Genomic DNA, 6,000 nt, shown 5'->3' with positions numbered 1-6,000 from the left:
CGGAGGAGCGCTGCTCCTTCCTGAATTATTTTAACAAGGCTTTGGTAGAAGCTGCTTTTCAGCATTTCTATTATTTGTTTTTCTTCCTCCCGCTGCGGGGCGGGGAGCTGCAATGGCTCTCCCACGCGGCTCTGCTGTGCTGTTGCCATAGGTTATTATTGTAGTCTGCAGAACACTTTCCTTCCTCCAGAACAGTCCCTGGGTAGACTCCCCGGGCTACCCTAAGCAAGTCAGCAGCGAGGATCTCCCACCTTTGCCGAGCTCCTGGACCCCGCCATTCAACTGTTTGAAAATTCCCCGTCCCGAGGCCCTGCTACTCTTCCGTGTCCACCTACCCTCACCCTCACCCTTACCCTCGCCCCCCACCCCGAGTCCGGGCGGGCTCCCGCCCTTCTTTCCCCGCCCTTCTTTCCCCGCCCTCCGCTCCTCCTCCCTCAGAGTCCACTCCCCCTCCCTCTCCTGGGCGGTCCTAGCCGCTGGTTGCCAGAAGAAAAGCCACCCATTCCTCCCCCTCTACCTCCCATCCTTTGCCCCAGAGCTGCCTTCATCGCAGTCACGCCCCTTCCTTCCGAGGAGCTTTCAGGCTGCCTAAACTGGTAGACCCCTGAATTACTCCTCCATCTCTGCTCTCTTTCCTTTGGCCTCGTCTTCCCTTAGTTCTCCCGCCTCCCCCACACTACCACTACCTCCAGTCTGTCTAGCCTCCCACCGTCCACTGCTCCACCCTCTGGCCCAGTATCCTGTCTGTCCACTGCCACCAAGAAGAGCCCGGACGGAGCGGAGAGGAGGGGAGCTGCCGGGAATTGGGGCTTCCCCCTACCCATCCCTGGCCGCTGGTCCGGGACCAAAGCCACTTGAGCAAGCAGAGTCGTCACCTTGTCTTCGTTGCCTTCAGGGGTAGGAGACGCGTGGTTACTTTTCGTGGGGAACTTGGGCAGGAATCTATGGTGGCATGAACTTGGTCGTGCCTTCGGTGTGAGCCGATCTAGATGTGTGTGGGGATGACCGTGTGTTCCACTTTCTGCAGCTGGCCATGAGTTTTCTGGGATGTGTAGCCGGTTAAATTAATTAAAGAGTGTGCGCCCCTCTTGTCCTACTTCAGCGAGGAGATGCTAGAGGGTACCACTACTTGGTGGCACTTTTACCTTCTTTGACTCCTGGGGTCTCCTGCAGGTCTCTAGGTCTAGGTAATTAGTCATGTGAGAAACTAAAGACCTGAGGCAAGCTGAGTTTTACCTTTAGCCAATCACCAAATGCTCCTGCTTATCTTAGATAACTAGATGGCTTTCTCCTAAGTGCTTAGGAGGCTCACCCTCCCCCGACCCCGGGGCCATGTATGAATTCTTCAAATTTTAAAATCTGGGAGTAATCTACAACATATCAGGACTCTTTGTTTGTGTGATGGTGGTGGTAGTGAGGAGGGGGTGCCTTCAGTTACTTTATAAGATCCAAGGCACAAGTATTTTGGTGGATCAGGCAGGTGTTTAGCGGATCCAAGGTTGTGCCCCTGTAAATTGCTGCTTCAACAGTAAGATGGGTCTTATGGATAAATAAAAAGGAAGAGAAGGAAACATGGGAGGGAAAATGACAGTCTTTATAGACTGTGAGTAATCCCTGGTAAATTGCCACTAATAATATTATACTAATCATTTGCAAAAGGATAGTGTGTACAAACTAGTGAGAGGAAAGCGAAAGTTTGAGAGAAAGAGTATTTTCAATTTACAGTATTTCTTGTAGCAAGAATTTTTGGACAACCTCAGGTGTTCAGTTCTCTTCCTGGCCCTGAATAGTAGATGTTGGCAGGCAGTTTAAAATTCAAGAATATAATCTTCTCTCATTCAGTGAGGAAGATAATTAGCCACCATAATCTTCAATGATGAAGGGCTAAAGGCATTTAAGTCTCCTTGAGCTAGGCTTTGTGAAAAGTTCTTTCTCAGGCCAGCTTTTGTGAAGCCTCCTCAGTTAGACCTTTCAGTATCCTCAGTCGCTAAGAACAGTCTGAAATGCTATTTTGGACATGGGATAAATTTTCACCCATCTCCCACCTATCTTCAGTTGGACAAGTGCATCAAACTTGTAAGAATGGTAGTGTTCGAAGACCTGTTACTGAGATATCCTGACCCGTTGCTTATTTGGGAGCAAATTATTTACTTCTAGTTTAAAATAATTTCTTTGGTTGATTTTAATGGGGTAAAGGAAAGCAGAAAGGTAGAGAAGGAACTTTACATGGCAGCAATTTTAAAGGCTATCATGTTTCAGATCAGCTGGGAGGGAAAAGCTGGCCTGACCAAACTACATTTTATAGCTGGCCTGGGACATTTTAATAGCCAGGTGGTTGTAGAGTAGTTGCATCTATTTACAGATGATAACTCAGGTTCCAGAAATTCTGTATGGGTTTATCCGGTGTCATTTACAGATACTTTCTGGTGCTACATCATACTTCATTTTAAGCTACTTCTTTCTTTGGAAAAGTTGTGGCTCTGTAAAATTGAAAGTACATTTTTCTGAATTTGTAATCTAGGTGTGAAGTAAACTTGAGACCACATTTCTATGTAGAGTAACTTTTATGTGACCTTTGTGGATCTGCTTACCTATTGAAACAGATTTTAGAAAAGGATTTTAAAAATTCATATTCAATATTGTTTGGGATTTGGAAGTTAAAATCTCATTTCTAGTTTATGAAGTTGCATTTATGAGACTGGTGCATAACTAAGGCATTTTGTGGAGTTGCTTTTTCTGAAGTCCTATAAAGAATGAAGCTGACTCTTTCCAGAATGCATAAAGAATCTTCTAATGGGAAGGCGGAGAGATGGATGCTCTGACTTTGAGGTCCCATTGAGTGCCAGAATCCTAAGTGGGTACATCTGCTTCTGGGCCTCTCCTAGGAGCCCTCTCCCAGGGCCTGGGCCTTCTTTAAAAGGGTGTCTTTGTAATTAAGCAGCCCTTCACCCCCATCCCCCTTTCTTCCTTTGATCCAGCTTTTTAAGGCCCTTTTTTCCATTTGGAGATAAGAGGAGTTTCTCACACTCTTTTGCCCCCCCCCCCCCAACTTTTCTTTTCCTTTACCCCAGAAAAGTCCCCCAAGTTTCTCAGGATGGTTAGAAGTTGCTTTGTTTGGGGCAACATGGTGTGTGTGTGTGGGGGGGTGTTACCAAGGAAGAAGAGTAGAGGATATATCTCCTCTTGGGAAATGCTTGTGACCAGGTAGCCTCCTCCATGGAGACTGAGCATTTGGAATGCATGAGAACAGTCTATTCTTAGGGGCTGTCTGGTAGAAATTGTCCTTTGTGCCCAGTAAACCCAGCTAAAACCCACTGAAAGAGGTGGAAAGAGGTGTGTGTGGTCGTGGCTGAGCCTTTTAGGATGATAAATGGGTAAATGTTTCCAAATCTCCTATTACATCACTTCTTTCTCCCATGGATTCAGTGGGTTTAGAGATTTGCTTGACAAGTTAATTAGCTGGGGACTAAACCAATTTGTTTAGAATTGTGATCCATTGATTTCCTGTCTCCAGGAATTTTTGTTTGTGTTTTTCTATGATGTGTTGTCTTTAGTCTTACTTTTCATTTCTTTCTGCCTTTTGTGGACTTTGGTCCAAAATCTAGGGTTCCACCCCCAAGTCAAAGGTTAGAATTTGGTTCCCGGGACTAAGGGAGCATTAAACAGGTTGGCCATACTGTATCACTCTCCTCCATGGTGGGCTTCTGGCCCTTTTCAACCCAGAGAAAGGGGGAAAGTTGCCCCTTATACACACACATGCGCACGTGCACACACACAATCTGAACAAGAAAAGAGAAAGAAAATAAAAGGATCCATAACAGGTGTTTTTGAAAGAACTAGCTTTCCTAGTTAGTGCCTTTAAACTATGGTGTGATATATATAAAAAAAAATCACTACAACTAGGCCTTATCAGGAACATATTTATTGTGTAAAGGAATACATTAGAGTTTGTTGTAATGATTACTGCTTGAATTAAAAGAGGTCGCTATTTGGATTTTGAAGTCTTTTTGTTATGTGAGATAGAGATAATTGTCTAAATTATTCTAGTTTGTAATAATACTGGCCACAGTAGCACTGGCACACAAGTGCCTGTAGAAGGGAGCTAGCATTACTTTCTGGAAATAAATCAAACTTCATGGATTTTAAATAAGTCTAAAGATGGGACTAGCCACCTCATTTAAGTAAAAGATTCTATTTCCAGTTGTTGTATTTGACCCAACGATTCAGAAAATTGTTTCTAGTAAATAATGGCAACTGATGCCATTTTAAGGCTAAGAATCTATAGTAAGCTTTCTCAAGTGAGCCTATTGGTAAGAGGGACCTATGCTCTAGACCCAGCTCTAACCTGGCTTACTACCCTTGGCAAGTCTTCTCTACTGTAAGTTGTAGAGGTCCAACAGGATGATTTTCAGAAACAGTTCTTAAAACTCGTAGTTCTCTTTCTGGGCTTCAGTATCTGGTGTTAATGTAAATGATTGCTATTAGAATGAGGTGCAATGGTTGTTAGAAATACAGTCATGTAATCATCCTGTTTTTTTAAAAAAGGAGATTGTAAGGATATATCCATATAAATGCATTGTGTTTTATATTTTAACAACATAAAATTAAAAAACTAAGACCCTGTCCAAAACGTTATCAAGAATCCCATCATCCTAACAGATCACTTACTTTCATTTTTCTCAGTTTCTTTTAAGTCTTTGTTACAGTACTCATATGAATTTTACATAGCTAAGGCCATAGGGATATAGGATGTCGCTTTTAAATAAGAGCTCACCTAAGACATAGATTTTTAAACCTGTAAGGAGAAACCTGAATGAATATTGGTGAAGAATCCCATTTGTTTCTTGAGTTCCAGGGGAGACTAACAGATTTAGTCAGTAATCCCTAGACACTTTCTGTGATGGGGTTGTTTATGTACCTAGCAAGGCTGCTAATTTTATTCTTTTGACCTCCTTTTACCCTCCCCATTCATTTTTAACAACAAAACAAAACAAAAACTAGGAGCCCACTGTTTACTTTGTCTAAATAATTGACAGTGATTCTTAAATCACTGTCTCATGATATCTCATCAAGAGAAATTTAGGTAGAGTGTGAAATCTCCAGAAGAAAAAAGAAGTGAGAAAGCACAGATATGCTTATTGTATAGCTTTGAAAATAATATAAAATTTAAATCATGAGAAGGGGATCAGGTGGAAAGGGAGAGGGGGCTAAAAAGATTGAAAATGGTCAAGATATGTTATATGCACGTATCAGTTCCCCAAAACAAACTGCAGTGTTCTGTAATACAAACATGTAGACAAATAAAAGACATGTAGATATAGTATAGTGTCTCTCACACAATGGGAACTTCATTTGAGTTCTTCATGGTGTAATGAAAGTTTAGTTTCATGGACTTTTAATTTTTCCTTCGAGAACATGGAATAGCATATATGAGATCTCCAATTTTTGATGGATTCATGCTTGGTAACCAATGGCTCATCATAAATTTAATAATTTCTCTATACAGAATAGAATAGTGAGATATGGGGTTTTGTTTGTTGTTTTGTTTTTTTATTTGATGAGACAGGGTCTCGCTATGCAGTTCAGGCTGGCCGTGAATTCATTATGTAGCCCAAGCTGGCCGAGATACAGTCCTTGCTGTTTATGAAGCGCCAAATGAAGTACAGGAGTATTTTTTGTAATAAATGTTCATGGGTAAATACAAATAGATCTATTTGCTAATACACCCTCAGGCAGTTCTTGAAAAATGTACTCTTTTCAAAATTCAGTAGGCTTGCCTAGATATTTGTGAAGTCACTTTCACTATTGTCCCAACCCCATGAAATGATATTAGCCTATATTACTTGATGCCAGGATCTGGATTTCTCTGCCCAGTCCCTTTCTTACTTGCCATGTGATCAAGGGTACATGAATTAGCTGCTCTAAGCTCCAGTTACCCTTCTGGGAAGCAAGGATATTAATACTTCACAGAGGTGTTTAGGCATGCTTCATTCTGGGCAC

At 42.2% G+C, this 6,000-nt stretch overlaps 1 protein-coding gene across 9 annotated transcripts in view; it reads left to right on the top strand.

The window, feature by feature from the left end:
• The first annotated feature begins 464 nt into the window (after positions 1-464).
• Positions 465-6,000, top strand: part of Amot (angiomotin) — an 86,331-nt gene continuing 80,795 nt past the window's right edge. For all 9 annotated transcript variants that reach the window (XM_021241595.2, XM_021241591.2, XM_021241593.2 and 6 more), the window contains exon 1: positions 465-897. The gene's annotated coding sequence lies outside the window, so the exon portion shown is untranslated. The remainder of the gene's footprint in view (positions 898-6,000) is intronic.

The sequence above is a fragment of the Heterocephalus glaber genome, unplaced genomic scaffold (genome assembly GCF_053883595.1).
Source record: "Heterocephalus glaber isolate CG9 unplaced genomic scaffold, H.glaber_assembly_v1.0 deba00001613, whole genome shotgun sequence".
Classification (NCBI taxonomy): Eukaryota; Metazoa; Chordata; class Mammalia; order Rodentia; family Bathyergidae; genus Heterocephalus; species Heterocephalus glaber.
The sequence above is the reverse complement of the archived record's forward strand: the minus strand, read 5'-3'. Positions and strand labels throughout refer to the sequence as shown.